This window comes from Bubalus bubalis, chromosome 11, assembly GCF_019923935.1.
Source record: "Bubalus bubalis isolate 160015118507 breed Murrah chromosome 11, NDDB_SH_1, whole genome shotgun sequence".
NCBI lineage: Eukaryota > Metazoa > Chordata > Mammalia > Artiodactyla > Bovidae > Bubalus > Bubalus bubalis.
The window spans coordinates 50,909,389-50,925,427 of record NC_059167.1 but is presented as its reverse complement, the minus strand read 5'-3'; the positions used below and the strand labels follow the sequence as shown (position 1 = coordinate 50,925,427).

Below are 16,039 nucleotides of genomic sequence, written 5' to 3'. Positions count from 1 at the left end.
ATCAGGGTCTTTTCAAATGAGTCAGTTCTTCACATCAGATGGCCAAATTATTGGAGTTTCAGCTTCAGCATCAATCCTTCCAATGAATATTCAGGACTAATTTCCTTTAAGATGGATTGGTTGGATCTCCTTGCAGTCCAAGGGACTCTCAAGAGTCTTCTCCAACACCACAGTTCAAAAGCATCAGTTCTTCAGCTCTCAGCTTTCTTTATAGTCGAACTCGCATCTATACATGACTACCGGAGAAGGCAATGGCACCCCACTCCAGTACTCTTGCCTGGAAAATCCCATGGACAGAGTAGCCTGGTAGGCTACAGTCCATAGGGTTGCTGAGGGTCGGACACGACTGAGTGACTTCACTTTCACTTTTCACTTTCATGCATTGGAGAACGAAATGGCAACCCACTCCAGTATTCTTGCCTGGAGAATCCCAGGGACAGAGGAGCCTGGTGGGCTGCCGTCTCTGGAAAAATCATAGCTTTGACTAGATAGACCTTGATTGGCAAAGTAATGTCTCTGCTTTTTAATATGCTGTCTAGGTGGTCATAACTTTCCTTCCAAGGAATAAGCATCTTTTAATTTCATGGCTGCAGTCACCATCTTCAGTGATTTTGGAGCCCAAAAAATAAAGTCTGACACTGTTTCCACTGTTTCCCCATCTATTTCCCATGAAGTGATGGGACCGGATGCCGTGATCTTCGTTTTCTGAATGTTGAGCTTTAAGCCACCTTTTTCACTCTCCTCTTTCACTTTCATCAAGAGGCTTTTCAGTTCCTCTTCACTTTCTGCCATAAGGGTGGTGTCATCTGCATATCTGAGGTTATTGATATTTCTCCCGGCAATCTTGATTCCCCCTTGTGCTTCTTCCTGCCCAGCGTTTCTCATGATGTACTCTGCATAGAAGTTAAATAAGCAGGGTGACAATATACAGCCTTGATGGACTCTTTTTCCTATTTGGAACCAGTCTGTTGTTCCATGTCCAGTTCTAACTGTTGCTTCCTGACCTGCATACAGATTTCTCAAGAGGCAGGTCAGGTGGTCTGGTAGTCCCATCTCTTTCAGAATTTTCCACAGTTTATTGTGATCCACACAGTCAAAGGCTTTGGCATAGTCAATAAAGCAGAAATAGATGTTTTTCTGGAACTCTCTTGCTTTATCGATGATCCAATGGATATTGGCAATTTGATCTCTGGTTCGTCTGCCTTTTCTAAAACCAGCTTGAACATCTGGAAGTTCACGGTTCACATATTGCTGAAGCCTGGCTTGTAGAATTTTGAGCATTATTTTACTAGTGTGTGAGATGAGTGCAATTGTGTGGTAGTTCGAGCATTCTTTGGCATTACCTTTCTTTGGGATTGGAATGAAAACTGACCTTCTCCAGTCCTGTGGCCACTGCTGAGTTTTCCAAATTTGCTGGCATATTGAGTGTAGCACTTTCACAGCATCATCTTTCAGGATTTGAAATAGCTCAACTGCAATTCCATCACTTCCACTAACTTTGTTCACAGTGATGCTTTCTAAAGCCCACTTGACTTCATTTATACATACATACATATATATATATATATATATATATATATGCTGCTAAGTCACCTCAGTCATGTCCAACTCTGTGCAACCCCATAGACGCCTGCCCACCAGGCTCCCCTGTCCCTGGGATTCTCCAGGCAAGAACACTGGAGTGGGTTGCCATTTCCTTCTCCAATGCATGAAAGTGAAAAGTGAAAGTGAAGTCGCTCAGTCATGTCTGACTCTTCGCGACTCCATGGACTGCAGCCTACCAGGCTCCTCCGTCAATGGGATTTTCCAGGCGAGAGTACTGGAGTGGGGTGCCATATATTGGAGAAGGCAATGGCACCCCACTCCAATATATATATATATATATATAGCATATATAATTGCATATATACTGCATATATAATATGACAAGGAAGTCTAGAATGCTTAGTGGTTCATATTAAAGGAAACAGTTTGATATCCTGTGGTCACCTACTGCCTTGTATATGAGCCATCTTCCAATAACTCACTATGTTTCTGCATAATCAGTTTTCAAGATAAGAGAGTCCAGAAATTACTGGGTGTTCTCATGTAGTTGCACCCCCGTTCATCCATGAGAAGATTCCTCACAATGTTTATCCCTCAGTCAGGCCTCTGATCTACAGTTTGGAGAACAGGCTGAGGTATCTGGTTTTCGTTGACCTCAGAAGGAAGGCCCTTGCCTTTAGATGCACGGGACACATCTGTACCAGGTGAAGAGGACAGTCTAGCTTGAAAGATTCGGTCCCTCCCATCCTGATCTGAGGAAAACTTCAGAATTCGTGAGAGCAGAGGCTGCTGAGGAGTGGTTTTACTTAGGCCATTCCACTTCTCTTGCACAATAGAGTAAGTCCAGAATAATCTGTGACAAATCACTTACATATAAAGAGGCTGTTGACTGCCCGGGAACACCAAACTCTGGCTCTTTGAGTGGTGAACACATTTTCATGTAGCCTGTGGCTCTTGCTATAGAACACCAGCATGCAAGGCACTGCCACACACAGTTTAGGTTCCAGACAGATGTGCCACTTAAAAAAGTACCAAGGTGCTGTCTTAAGTTGCACCCATGCAAGGTAAAGGATGGAATGGGAGTGGACCCCAAACCCAGCTTTGCATCAGATTAGCTGGGGTTTTGCTCCTGGACACACCAAATCACTATCTATCTAGTGAAGTTAAAGTTGCTCAGTCGTGTCCAACTCTTTGCCACCCCCTGGACTATACGGGTCATGGAATTCTCCAGGCCAGAATACTAGAGTGGGTAGCTATTCCCTCCTCCAGGGAATCTTCCCAACCCAGGGATTGAACCCGTATTGCAGGTGAATTCTTTACCAGCTGAGCCACCAGGGAAGTCAATCTATCTAGGGGGATCTAGAAATAGCACTTTAAAAATCTCCTTTCAAGTTTCATCTGCCACCTGCCTTTCACTCATCATTGGGTTAGTATTTGTGAACCACTGAACCAGATTACTGTTCCCAGTATAGCAACTTCCTAGAAAATAAATTGGTTTCATTTAGAACTCTGGCTAAACCCAAGAAATATTTCTGAGGAAAGATTTTCTGTGGTCATTATGCATTTTTATTTGCCTGAAGTTGTTGCTTTTAACCACAGAGGATTTCTCATTTGTAATCAGACTAGCAACAGTTAAAAGTGAAATATATTTCTACTTTTAGGCTATTATATATGCTTGTTGGTGGGGAAAATTCAGAACAGAATTTATACATATATAAATTCATTTATATATATATATATATAAATAATTAATATTAGTCAACTAGACTAATTAAAATGTCTAACATTTTGGCTTTGAGACTATCCACCTAATACAGCGTTTCTCCAAAATAGCTATGGTTAACCCACTGAATTAGAATAGGTTTTCATGAAAAACTAACCGAAACATGCCTCAGCTTGCAGACTTTACATAACTTCCTTATGATGGAAAAAATAGCTCTGAGTCTTGCTCCTTTGGATAGCATGGTGGTGTCAGCGACATTCCAGTTCTTTTTGTTAAATCAGTGAGAAGAGCAGATAAGGGAGGTGTGGGAAGTCATTTTCCTGGATTAATTGACAGGCAAAGATTTTGTTCAAACCTTGCACTGAACCTAAATCTTTTCTTCTTCCAATTAAGAAAAGCTTTTATGGGAGGGCCTATTTGCTTTAAGATATTTTACATGCCACCCACTCCCCAGTTCAGGAATAATCAGAAGTAGCCATATCACATCATAAGGCCTGAATACAGTCTCTACAGTTGTTGAAAAATACATGCAAGTTTGTGGTAGAACACAGCCGGTGAGCTGAACAAAGAGAAGAAGACCCTTCTTGCATATGAGCCCAATCCCAAATTTAGAGGCTCATTCGTTGTTTCATACAACCTCTCTCAAGTGCCTTCTGTGTGCCCGACAGCAACACTGGGGATTATAGATCTAGAGACTAACACATAGTTCCTAGAGCTAAGAACCCCTGAGTGAGAATGACAGGTATTAAATAATTACAATACTATTTGTCGTTGTTCAGTTGCTCAGTCCTGTCTCACTCTGTGACCCCACGGACTGCAGCACACCAGGCTTCCCTGTCCTTCAGTATCTCCTGGAGTTTACTCAAACTCACATTCATTGAGTCAATGATGCCATCCAACCATCTCATCCTCTGTTGCCTCCTTCACCTCCCGGCCTCAATCTTTCCCGGCATCAGGGTCTTTTCCAATGAGTCGGCTCCTCACATCAGGTGGTGAACAATACTATTGGATAATGTGAATACAATCAGAATATACAGAATGACAATTCATGAGCTGGACCTTGCATAGGAGTTCTCTAGGTGAGGAAGGGAAGGGCATTTCCCTGACTCCCAAATAGTAAAAGCACAAAGGTTGACCGAGGAAATGTCACACATTGGTAGTGGCCAGTGGTTCAATGTGGCTGGAATATAGGACTGTGAGATGTGGTTCACTTGAGGATACATGCCCAGGTCCTAAAGGGTAGTAACTCATGCTCAGAATTTATACATGATTCTTCAAGGAATTGTGTAGCCTTTGAAGGGTAAGATTTCTGATGGCACGTTGGAGGAAGGGGATGAGAGTAGAGGCATGGAGAAGCAAGTAGAGGCTATGACAAAGTCAAGGTGAGTAGTGATGGGCACTTGAACCAAAACAGTAATATAGAGCAGAGAGAGAAGTCAGATGTGAGAGCTCTTTGCAGGGTGCCTTTGACAGAATCTGACTGGGTGAGGACCAGTGGACCTCAGACTAGGAGGCAAGACGGAAAGTAACTGACCTGAGGATTGATACTGCAACATCTGGTCTCCTCTCCTCTCTCTGTGACATGGTGTTGCCCTTGTTATCTGGGATCCCTTTCCTGTTCTCTTGCTTCTGTTTGTCTTCACACATCATCCATTAAGAGTTGAAATATCACCACCACCATTCACATAGATCCCCATTGCCCCAAACTATCCTACAAATTACAAGAGCTCAGGCTATGAACAGAGGCTCATGAGGCAGCCGGTCCCTGGGGTTCCTCACTTCTCAGCCATAAAATAACAAACATTTGCACATGGTTTCACAGGCCCACATTTTTCCACATCTGTAGCTCCCTAGACTCTTATAACCACCCTGTCTGTAGGAAAGACAAGTCTTATTGTTTCCATTTCAAGGAAGAAGATGCCGAGGTTGCATGTACAGCCCACTCCCAGGGAAGCAGTATGGAGCAGCCTAGGAAACCTGTCCCAACAATCCGACCAAGCTCCTACTACTTCTTGTCTTTGTGACTTTAGGCCTTTTACCCAAACTCTCAAAATCTCAGTTTCCTTCTTGGAAAACGGGGACAACAAAAATACCTGCCTCTTGGAATCACTATACAGGCGGAAGGAAATCATCCACGTAGAGTGCTCGGCACACACCTGGTAAAGTTTCCGTGGATGTCAGCTGTTGCTTTTTTTTTTTCCTTCTAGTTTCAAAGTCTCAGCTCATTCCCCTCTACCTCAGTGTCCCCCACTTCTGGGAGAGGGGGCACTTTTTTTTCCCCCAGAAAACTCTAGTTTACCAGTGGGTAAACCTGCTTGCTGACAGAAGAAAAACACCCAAAGGAAACAGGACTATTTCACTAGGCCTGCTACCTCATTCGATAGTCACAACTCACACCCTGAAGTTTCTTCACATATAAAAGAATGTCAATGGAGAGATGTTAATTTTTCAAGACCTGCTCTCAGGTTCCATCTTGCACTTACAGGAAGTAGAAGTTTGATGGAGTGAAAATCAATACGTCTATGGGTCTTACAAGATGACCAGCTACTAGCTCATCCAGTGGTTTTGGCTTGTCCTGCTTGGCTTCAGAAGCAGCTGCTCTCAGAGCCATCAGGGTGTTCCCAAGATGCTGGCAGCACTGTGCGTCTGCACTGGTGACAAGACCAAGGGACCAATCAGGGTGTTCTCATTCCAGTCACTTAGCAGCTTGAAGTCTTTCTTGAGGAAAACATGGCTCCAGTTCCCACGTCAGGGTCTTTGCCTGTCTCATAAGACTTTTTCTACATGTTTCTACCTGACACTAATGACCCATAATGAACAACGTAAAGATGGTAGAGGCCCAGGAGGGGGAAGTGAACATTGGTGCATTATTTGGGGGCACAATGGGGAAGAATATCATAAGGAAAATAATTCAAGAAGAAAGGAAGAGGACTTCCATTCTGCTGGGTGGAATAAATGTTTGAGCAGCATTCTGTCCAGCTGGGGAAAGGCCAAGACTAATTTAACCTTTGGTCAAATGGTTGGGAGTTAGCTGGTTTCCTTTTTCCTCTTACATCACTCCCAGAGATTCAGACAAAAATAACATGGTCCCGATTATATGACATTATGGGCTCTGAAAATACACTAGGGAGGATAGTGTTGAAACCCCCTGGAGACAAATTAATCCTAGCAAGGCAACAGCTGTAAGACTGATACAAACAGAAGAAACAACAGCATATTGGTTCCAGGCTTGTTTAAGAGTTGATTTTAATCCAAGCAATTAAAAAAAAAAAAAGGTTAAAAGCACTAATTTGGGAGCATTTCTGTTACAAATAAGATGGTGCTTTACAAAATACTCATCGATCCTCCATGTGTTATAGTCTGCTATTTGGCACACTTTGGGATTTAATTCCAAACTTTGATTTTTTTAAATCCTTGTGGTTTAAAATTGAAATAAATGCAGTGAGAAAAAGATGAGCTCTGCTGCAGCAGAGTTTCTGCATCCTGTCATCAGGAAGTCAAGGTGTGAGAATCACTACTGTCCTAAGCCCACACTTGGCATTCAGAGTCTGGGCACCTGGCCCTCCTCCCTGGGCTGATCACATCCAGAGTGGACACAAGCATTTCCTGAAAGCACAGCCTGCAGCCCCTGGAGGACAATCTGCAGAACTTGTATGCACCACTGACATGCCAAAATAAAAATATTTCCTCTCCCAGGGACATAGCAGCCCTCTCCACACCAGCCCACTTTGCAATTGGGCATTACTTGGAGACACAGTATGAACCCCAGAATAGTAATCTCACAGCTGGAGCTGAACTCAGATGAAGGCAACACACTTTTAGAACAAGAAGAAGTTATTGTATGACTACAGGCATGGTCTCTGCACTCAGACTGCCTGAATCCAAAAGCAAACTCAGCCCATTACTACTTGCATGATGATGGATAGCCCCCGCCCCACCCCAGTGCCTCCATGCCCCCATCTCTGAAATGGAGGTAAGAATAGCATCCGTGTCACTGGGTTGCTGGGAGAATGAATGATGATGTTTAGGAAGTACGCAGCACAACTTGCCGAGTAATAAGAACACAGAGATGGAGCTGCTGTCATTGTCCAAACCACAGTCATCTTGGAGGTATTGGTAAACTCTTGGCAAACCAGAAATTAAATGGCAGCTAATCTCTGTGAAGCAATCTTCAGAACTGGGCTAATTTCTAACCCTTCTAGTCATAGAAGCAATGATTACCAGGATAGCAACCACAGAAGAAGTAAAGAGAGTCCTATTGCTGAGCCTGGCAAGTGAGCTGAAGAGATCTAGGTCTTCTCCTAGGGCCAGGGACAGTAGTATGAGCTCTGCTAAGTTTGGGGATGGGAGCAGTCATTGGGGAAGAGGAAGTGAGCTTATTAAAAAAAAAAAACAAAAAAAAAAAACCAGAGGGTAGAAGTCCCAGCACAACAGGGAATGTTGAAGCCTAGAAACTGCTGTTTCCATATTCACTTACTCACACACTCCTCCTCCCATCTATTCACCCATCCATCCATCCATTCATTCAGAAGATCTCCATTTACTCTGTGCCTGTCAGGCACTGGGCTAAGTTCTATTCATACAGAATGGGCTTTTAATAGAACTCATAGCCTGGTGGCAGGGACATGTTTAAAACATAATCACACAATATTTAAAGTTGCATAATTTGTATAGTTCAAAAATAGGGCACTGTGGTGGAAAATAATGGGGATCCCACTTTAGACTAGGGTTCTGATGATGAGCCAACAGAATTGACTCCAGCTCCTAGAGATTTGAACTTGTGCCTCCTGGTGTCAGGTCAGCAGCCTCATCCCACCAACTCTGGTCTCCTTGATTTTAGCCTTGTAAGCGACCACTTCTTCTGCCTCTGCAACAATGCCCCCAGTACCTAGTGCCACCCTGGGAACTGGCATTAAATTAGTACAAGGTCTTCATGCTCTACATGCAGAAACTCAGGCTCTGTCTGGGGTGGGGCTAGCTTATCTATCATCACACGGCAGATTGGGTCTGGAGCCAGGACTCCTGAGGCTCGGTCCCCACCTCCTCCTGTGACTCAGAGCCCACATCCTAAGCCCTCTGACTTCTGATCTCTTCCCAAGAAAAGAATGATGAAAGAGGCAAGGTCTCTTAGAGAAGTGTCTCCAGAAGAGATTCCTTTTGGGGAAGCCCCACTGTTGGGGGAAATCTAAATCCCTTTTTAGAGACCCTTGATTTACTCTGATCCCACCATTTAAGAATAATAAAAAGGAAATGATAAAATAAGCTATTATAGGATGTGTTAAAACTAGCCCCTTCAGAATGATACTTACCACTTCTCTGTTTGCCGTGTTTGTATTCTGATTGGTTTGGCTTCCAGGTTGCTCTATTCCGGAGGGAACTTCCTTCTGAATATTTCTGACTCATCTGCAGACCTTTTGCTAGCATAGCACATAACTTGTGGGACTTCAACCCAGATCTTTTGACTGTAGGCCCAGTGCTTTTCAACTCCAACATGTAACATTAATAACAAATTCAGGCTAGGGTACTTGGAGGCTACAGAAATGGCAAATATTTCAAATGGAGATTTCCCATAGGCAGACAGACTGAGGCAGATGGTCACTAATCCATGCAGCAAACATTTGCTGAAAGCCAACAAGTCAGGCCCTGTGAATTTCCTGGTGAATAAGACCAAGTCCCACCCTCATGAAACTAATAATTCTCCAGGAAATTCATACAATAAACACACAACTACCTAGATAATGATTAACAACAACACTGCCGAGTGCTGTGTGAGTTTGTACAGTGAGGGCATAATAGAACTCATGATCTGCCCTCCGAAACAGGTCCCATTTTAGTCCCATCTATCTGGGAAATCAGGACTCCTGTTCCCAAGCCCTGTGTGGAAGCCAATAACCCAGGAATCATCCTCATACCCTCCTACTCCCCACTCCCAGTCCCTCACCACATCCCCTTGATTGCACTCCTAAGTGTCTTCCAGAATCTTGCCCCTCTCTGTATCCTCACTGCATTGTCTCCTCTAGCACTGTTATCTCTCGCCTACAGTACACCTCCTGGATCTGACCCCATCCCCGGGGCCCTTGCAAGCCATTCTATACAATACAGCCACAGTGATCTTCTGCAAGGAAAACCTGATCATGTCACTCTTACCCTTACCCCTGTTCCTTCCACACCCCTACCCGAACCCCACACTGAAAACCTCAATGTCTCCTTGTTCTTAGAGTCAAGACAAACTCCAGAGCATACCCCATAAAGTCCTGATATTCTGCCGTTTTCTCTTTTCCCAAATTCATACTGAAACACAGTCTACACTCGGCCCCAGACACCTCATGCCTCTTTTAATTCCTAATGCGTGCTTTGCGCCCTCCCGATGAATGACCTTTCCACAGGTTGTTCCCCTGTTTGGAATGCTCATATGGCTCCCTCATTTCTCTCTCTAAAGAGGTCCAGTTTGTCCACTGACACATTCCTGGAGCTTATCACAGTGGCACTCTTCTGCCTTCCCACTGGACTCTCTGCTCCCACAAGGCTGTGAGCTCCACAAGGGGCATGCTGGTCTTTGGCTCATCATTGTATCACCAACATCTGGTCCAGGGTCTGGAACAGAGCAAGGAAGTAAGGAATAAATGAATTAATGAAAGAACAAATGAACTCCCTTAGGAACTTGGAGCTGAGAAGTGAAAGACAAGCAGAAGCCAATCAGATAAAGAAACTGGGGAGGGAGGAACATTCTAGTCTGAAGGTAAAGCATGCCTATGCAGAGGAACTGAAATGAGCCCTCTTTCACTTTCCAGGGGGAACCTATATAAATATCATGCCCTGCATCCTGAAGGGGGGTAGAGAAATGTAGTTAATGTGGGGATGGAAGTTGAGGTGAGGGGCTTTTTGTAATGAGTTTATTTTAGGAAGGAGACAAATATACATATGGCATAAAAAGACAAAGACTATTTCACAAGGGCAGAGTCCTGTAAATAGAAAAAAAAAAAAGGTTTTCTTCACAAATTAGTCTGTGTCATCACAAAAAAGTTGGTTTCCACAATGGCATATGCTTGAAGGTTTCAAGAAGAAACCAGTGATAGGCTTGCCCCCAGGGGAGAAAGACAAAAATGCAGATAAAGCAATTGCTGGGACTCTGCCCCTCCAGGAAGGGAGAAGCCTGGGAGGAGAAATGGCCCATTAACATCTCCCAGCACTTGAGCCAGGGGCACTGTGCTTTTCTCTTGGAAGGGGTGAGAATCCTGAGGCGTGTCTTAGCTCAGGCTGCTATAACAAAATACCATAGACTGAGTAGCTTACACAACAGATATTTATTTCTTATAGTTCTAGAGGCTAAAAGTCCAAGATCAAGTTACTGGGAGATTCAGTGTCTGGTGAGTGCCTCCTTTTTGCCACTTCATACTGTTCGTGGGGTTCTTAAGGCAAGAATACTGAAGTGGCTTTGCCATTCCCTTCTCCAGTGAACCACATTTTGTCAGAACTCTCCACCATGACCCATCCATCTTGGGTGGCCCTACACGGCATGGCTCATAGTTTCATTGAGTTAGACAAGGCAGTGATCCATGTGATCAGTTTGGTTATTTTTCTGTGATTGTGGTTTTTATTCTGTCTGTCCTCCAATGGAAAAGGATAAGAGGCTTGTGGAAGCTTCCTGACTATGGGGGAATCTGAGTCTTGTTCTGATGGGCTGGGCCATGACAGCATATTAAAAAGCAGAAACATTACTTTGCCAACAAAAGTCCATCTAGTCAAAGCTATGGTTTTTCCAGTAGTCATGTATGGATGTGAGAGTTGGACCATAAAGAAAGCTGAGCACTGAAAATTGATGCTTTTGAACTGTGGTGTTGAAGAAGACTCTTGAGAGTCCCTTAGACTGCAAGGAGATCAAACCAGTCAATCATAAAGGAAATCAGTCCTGAATATTCATTGGAAGGACTGCTGAAGCTGAAACTCCAATACTTTGGCCACCTGATGTGAAAGACTAACTCACTGGAAAAAAACTGATGCTAGAAAAGATTGAAGGCAGGAGGAGAAGGAGATGACAGAGGATGAGATGGTTGGATGACATCACTGACTCGATGGACATGAGTTTGAGCAAGCTTTGGGAGTTGGTGATGGACAGAGAAGCCTGGTGTGCTGCAGTCCATGGGGTTGCAAAGAGTCGGATATGACCAAGTGATTGAACTGAACTGAGCGCCTACTTGTTGGATCAGTCAGCCATCTTCTCACTGTGTCTACATATGGCCTTTCTTGTGTGTGCATGTGGAAAGGAAGTTCTGGTGTTTTTCCCTCTTCTAAGGACACTAATCCGATTGTGAGGACTCCACCCTCATGACCTCATCTATATCTAATTATCTCCCAAAGGCCCCCATCTCCTAATACCACCCCCTAGGAGGTTAGGGCTTCAACATATGAATTTTTGGGATCCCCAAATATTCAGTCCATAACAGTTTTGGATGTGGATAGTTCAAAAAGGACCTCAAAAGTAGGTACAAAGATGCATAGCAAGGGGGGAGAAATAGGGATACTATCTATTTAAAGACTAAGGTCAGGCTTTACACCCGTGCTCAGCCCAAGGGACAAGTTAGCCTGATAAGTCAGAACTCCCTGTTCTTCCAGGTGGTACAGATAGGGATGTTCTTTTAAACTGTCAAGAAAACAGCTACTAATGACTAATTTGGAGTTAGTATGTGGTCTGTCAGTGGGAACAGACATGGTGGTGTTGCAGGTAAGGAGACAGGGGAGTTACTAGGGAATTTCCCCAGACCTCTCGTCACATCCTGCAGTTAATAAAGGGACAGAGAGTACAGACCAGCAGAGGACCTTAGAAGCCAGGGAGACCATACAACTCCTTCTGTTGATATTTCTCTTCCCTTTCTAAGGGAGAATGCCTGTACCACAGAAAGGAAAGGCCCCAACATATAGATTACAGGTGCTAACCCTTGTGGCAGAAAAGAATTTTGTGTATTCACAGGACAGGAAGAAAGCTGCGGGGGGTCGGGAGGGGGAGTGTCCAGCAGTGTAGTAGGGGAGAGTTACAGGGAGGTGCTAGATGCGGAGACCAATCCCAGCAGATGTTGTCACCCAGGCTGCATCAGTTGGACTTGATTTGAGGGCCATGAGAAGCCATATGCAGGCTACCACGAAAGCAGCACTTTTTAGATCAATGTGGCTACAGGGTGGACAGTGGATTAGAGGGAGCAAGAGCGGCTGCAGGGAGGCCATGGGGAGCTACCCCAGCTGAGATGGGCTGCTGGCCTGAGCTGTGGTTACAGCTTCCAGGATGTGGGATAGATGATAGTGGAGGGGGAGCAGGTAGACTGGACAGGGTTTCTGACATGGACAGACTGGATCGCAGGGGACACCACTGCCTGGGCTGAGAGGCCCTGGAGGGGAATCCCACACTCTTGAGAAAAGCATTGTGTGGCTATTTCCTCAAGAGAATTCACGGGCAGCTTCCTGGAGGGCAGTGGTTCCTGTAGATCCAGTGATCCCCCTTGTCTGCACAGCTCCGTGTGGACTGGGTGCCTATAAGGCTTTTACTTTACAGCTTTGTGTGGACTGGGTGCCTATGGGGCTTTTACTTTGCTTTAATGCTTTTGAAATGAATGACTGGTTCTCATTTCCTCCTCCACACACTCTCTGAAGTGGTGTGTTTGGGAATATTACATAACGGCCTTTCCCCATCTCATATTTATCTTTGTCTGTGGACCTCCCTCCCCAACAGGATGGGTGATCACATTGGTTTCAACAAGAGTTTGCCAAGTACCTGCCTTGGCGGTCAGGCTGGGCTGAGTTCTCTAACCGCTCAAAAGATAACCAGAGACTTGGGGACAAAAGTTGTACTCCTTCCTGAAAAGGCTTAGATCTCTGTAGTTCGCTTCCTTGTGACCTCAGGCACATTTTGGGGATGGGTTCTCTGGTTAGCTTAATATAGGACATGGCAAAAAATAATACTAAAGAATAATTAAAGACATTACATAAAACTTGGCTAACGAATGCCAACTAAACGCCAGCTAACTTGATTGCAGTTTTTTGACTTGTAGCCAAAGCACTTTATCTTTCGTTTGTTTCAGTTTTTCCACAGGCAGGTTCTGCTCCTCTCTTAGGCCTCCTGGTCTACTTTAGCAGCTTGATTTGTGCCCTTCATCTTCTTTCCTGCCTCTGTTGCTGGTTTCACCCTCCTTGGCCTCCTCACTGACTCCGGGCTCCTCGCATATTTGCTCCCCTCCCCCGCCCGCCACCCCCTCGCTCTCCTCTCTCTTTCTCTCCTTGTCACCATTTGTTCTCTATCACCCTCCTTTCTGGCTGGCTGATGTTGGAAACATTTCAGGAATTTTTAATTGAAAATACCATGAGAACTGTTATCACCTCCGTTTCACCACGGAGAGGACCCACGGCTTGGGTATGCTGACGGGTGACTCCCAGGGCGGGTGGGGTTTAATATCTCACCTAGGTTAACAGGGGCAGCTGGGCTTTGCTAACCTAGGCCTCGGGGGTGGAATGTGAGAAATGAAATATCGTCTGACAGTAAGGAGGGTGTGTTGAACAACCAAAAATTCCTATAAAGTCTAAAGAGGTGGGAGAGAAGTAGAGGATGAGGAATTAGTTAAAAGAAACAAAACAACCAGAGATTCTACTGGGCCCCTCTCTCTCTCCAACTGTCTGCCACAAAAATGACTGTGAGGGAGAGCAGGTACCACCTGGATGTTGGCGAAGGTTCAGGATCCTCCCTGCTCCCGGCCTGGAGGGCTCCCGTGCCCTCCCTCTGCTCTCACAGCTAGCCCTGGCCCTGGACTCTGCAGCGTGGGTCAAATGAGCTCAGCCTCCTTTGATCTCCTCCTTTGTGAGGTCACCAGCTCCCCTCAAGGTCTCATCCCAGGTCAGCCTTCACATCTGCCAGGGCCTCGGAAACTGGGGAGCTAAGGAAGAACGACAGTGGGCTGTGGGGGCTGGGAGTGGGGGCTGGGAGGGGCCTGGATGTTTTTTCCCTAACGTCAGGCCACAACCAAAGGATTCTGTTTTCAACCAGTTATTGTGGAATGAGGAAGGTGGGCAGCGATGCTGGGACACAAGGGAGAGAGGGGGATACTGTAGTTCCTTACTCCTCTCCTGCATCCTCAGCAGGAGTCAGAGGCTATGGCACAAGAATCATCACATATTGGAACTGGAAGGGCCCACAGTGGACATCTCCTCTGCTGCTCCCCAGCCTGGGCCCTGGATTCAGTGACTGAGCCCTCTATCCACCTTCAGGCAGGGTAGCTCCACTTTTATCTGTTTCCTATAATGAGGACCTATGCAAGATTTTGAGAAAAGCATTCCACTGCTGAAAAATGTAAAATTTTGAAATCCACTGATTCAGTCCAAGCATCCCTAGTAGCTCAGCTGGTAAAGAATCTGCCTGCAATGCAGGAGACCCAGGTTCCCAATCCCTGGATTGGGAAGATCCCCTGGAGAAGGGAATGGCTACCCACTCCAGTATTCTGGCCTGGAGAATTCTGTGGACTGTATAGTCATGGGGTCACAAAGAGTCGGACACCACTGAGTGGCTTTCACTTTCACTTTTCTCCTGTTTACTTATAAACAAATGAGTTCCAGAGAAATTGTGTGATGAGTCAAAATACTACAGTAGTTACTGCATAGCTGGTCCAGCTATGGGCCTCCTACCAGCTAATTTTCCTGGGGACTGAACCACCTCAAAGGTGGAGGAACAGGGCCACAGCTCGGATGAGGCTGATGGGAATAAATTCGCTTCTCTCTATCCTTCCAGACTCCAAGCTGCTGTTACTCCATGTGGGAATTGAGGCCCAGAGACCCCTTACATTCCAAAGAGAATGAAGGTGTGATTTTTTAGTACTAGAGCAGAGCAATCTCTATGAGTTTTGAGATAAAGCATCATGAGTATTTCCTGCTGAGCTGTTGGAATGGACAAAGCCCCTTATGCCACCCCATGGATATCTACATCTATATACTGAACTAAGAATCCTGAAAATCTTTTTTTTTTTAAGGGAAAGAGAGAAGAAAATAGGGGAAGGAAGGAAAAGAAATAAGAAAAGATATAACTATATAAACATGGAAAAAATAAAAAATATCTTTGCCAAAGAGGACTTATGACCCTCTTATTCCTGAAGAATAATCTGGAAAATGGGAGATAAAGACAGATACTACCATATGTCACAGCTAGATCTTGGGCTTTGGAGGGGGCCATTTTTATCTGATAATTTTCTAAAACAAGACAAAAGCTGAGAAAATGAAAACCCAGGAAGAAAACATAAAGCAGAAAGCCTGCCATGGAAGGGATGTCAGGGAAAGCCAAACATCCTGGCAGGGAGATGGCAGGACCAAAGTGATAGGGACGACTCTGCCAGCGTGTGACCGGAAAGGGTGACTATTCCCCATGGGCCCCCAAAGCAGGCAGCACCCCCTCTCTTCCCACAGATGGCCCTCTCTTGGCCCAAGCATGGGCAACTCTGCTAGCACATAATGTTTTCTTTTTTCTCAAACAAAATATCATCACCTGATCTTAGCTAAGTAACTGTGAACTTGTAAAAGTCTGTTTGTTGTTCTCCAGAGACCCATTCAAGTGGCTTTTCATTTGAATTTGTTCATTCAAACACATTGCAATGTTTCTCTAATTGTTTCTCACAGCCCCATTGTGAGGGACAATTATTCCAGTGACCTCACTCAACCCTGTTGCAGGTGAGTAAACTGAGGCACGTGACAAGGGTGATGTGAGATGCAGAAACAACCATGGATCCATCCTCCCTACCCTCAGAC

At 45.0% G+C, this 16,039-nt stretch overlaps 2 long non-coding RNA genes across 4 annotated transcripts in view; one reads left to right on the top strand and one right to left on the bottom strand.

The window, feature by feature from the left end:
- The window catches only part of LOC123328061, a 115,157-nt gene that overhangs the window by 14,910 nt on the left and 84,208 nt on the right, over positions 1–16,039 (top strand). The gene's annotated exons all lie outside the window — the stretch shown is intronic.
- LOC112587834 lies at positions 9,583–14,076 on the bottom strand. The gene is made up of 2 exons (XR_003112321.3): positions 13,966–14,076; positions 9,583–9,862 (listed from the first exon to the last, which is right to left on the bottom strand). It is a non-coding gene; the product is annotated as an uncharacterized LOC112587834 (long non-coding RNA).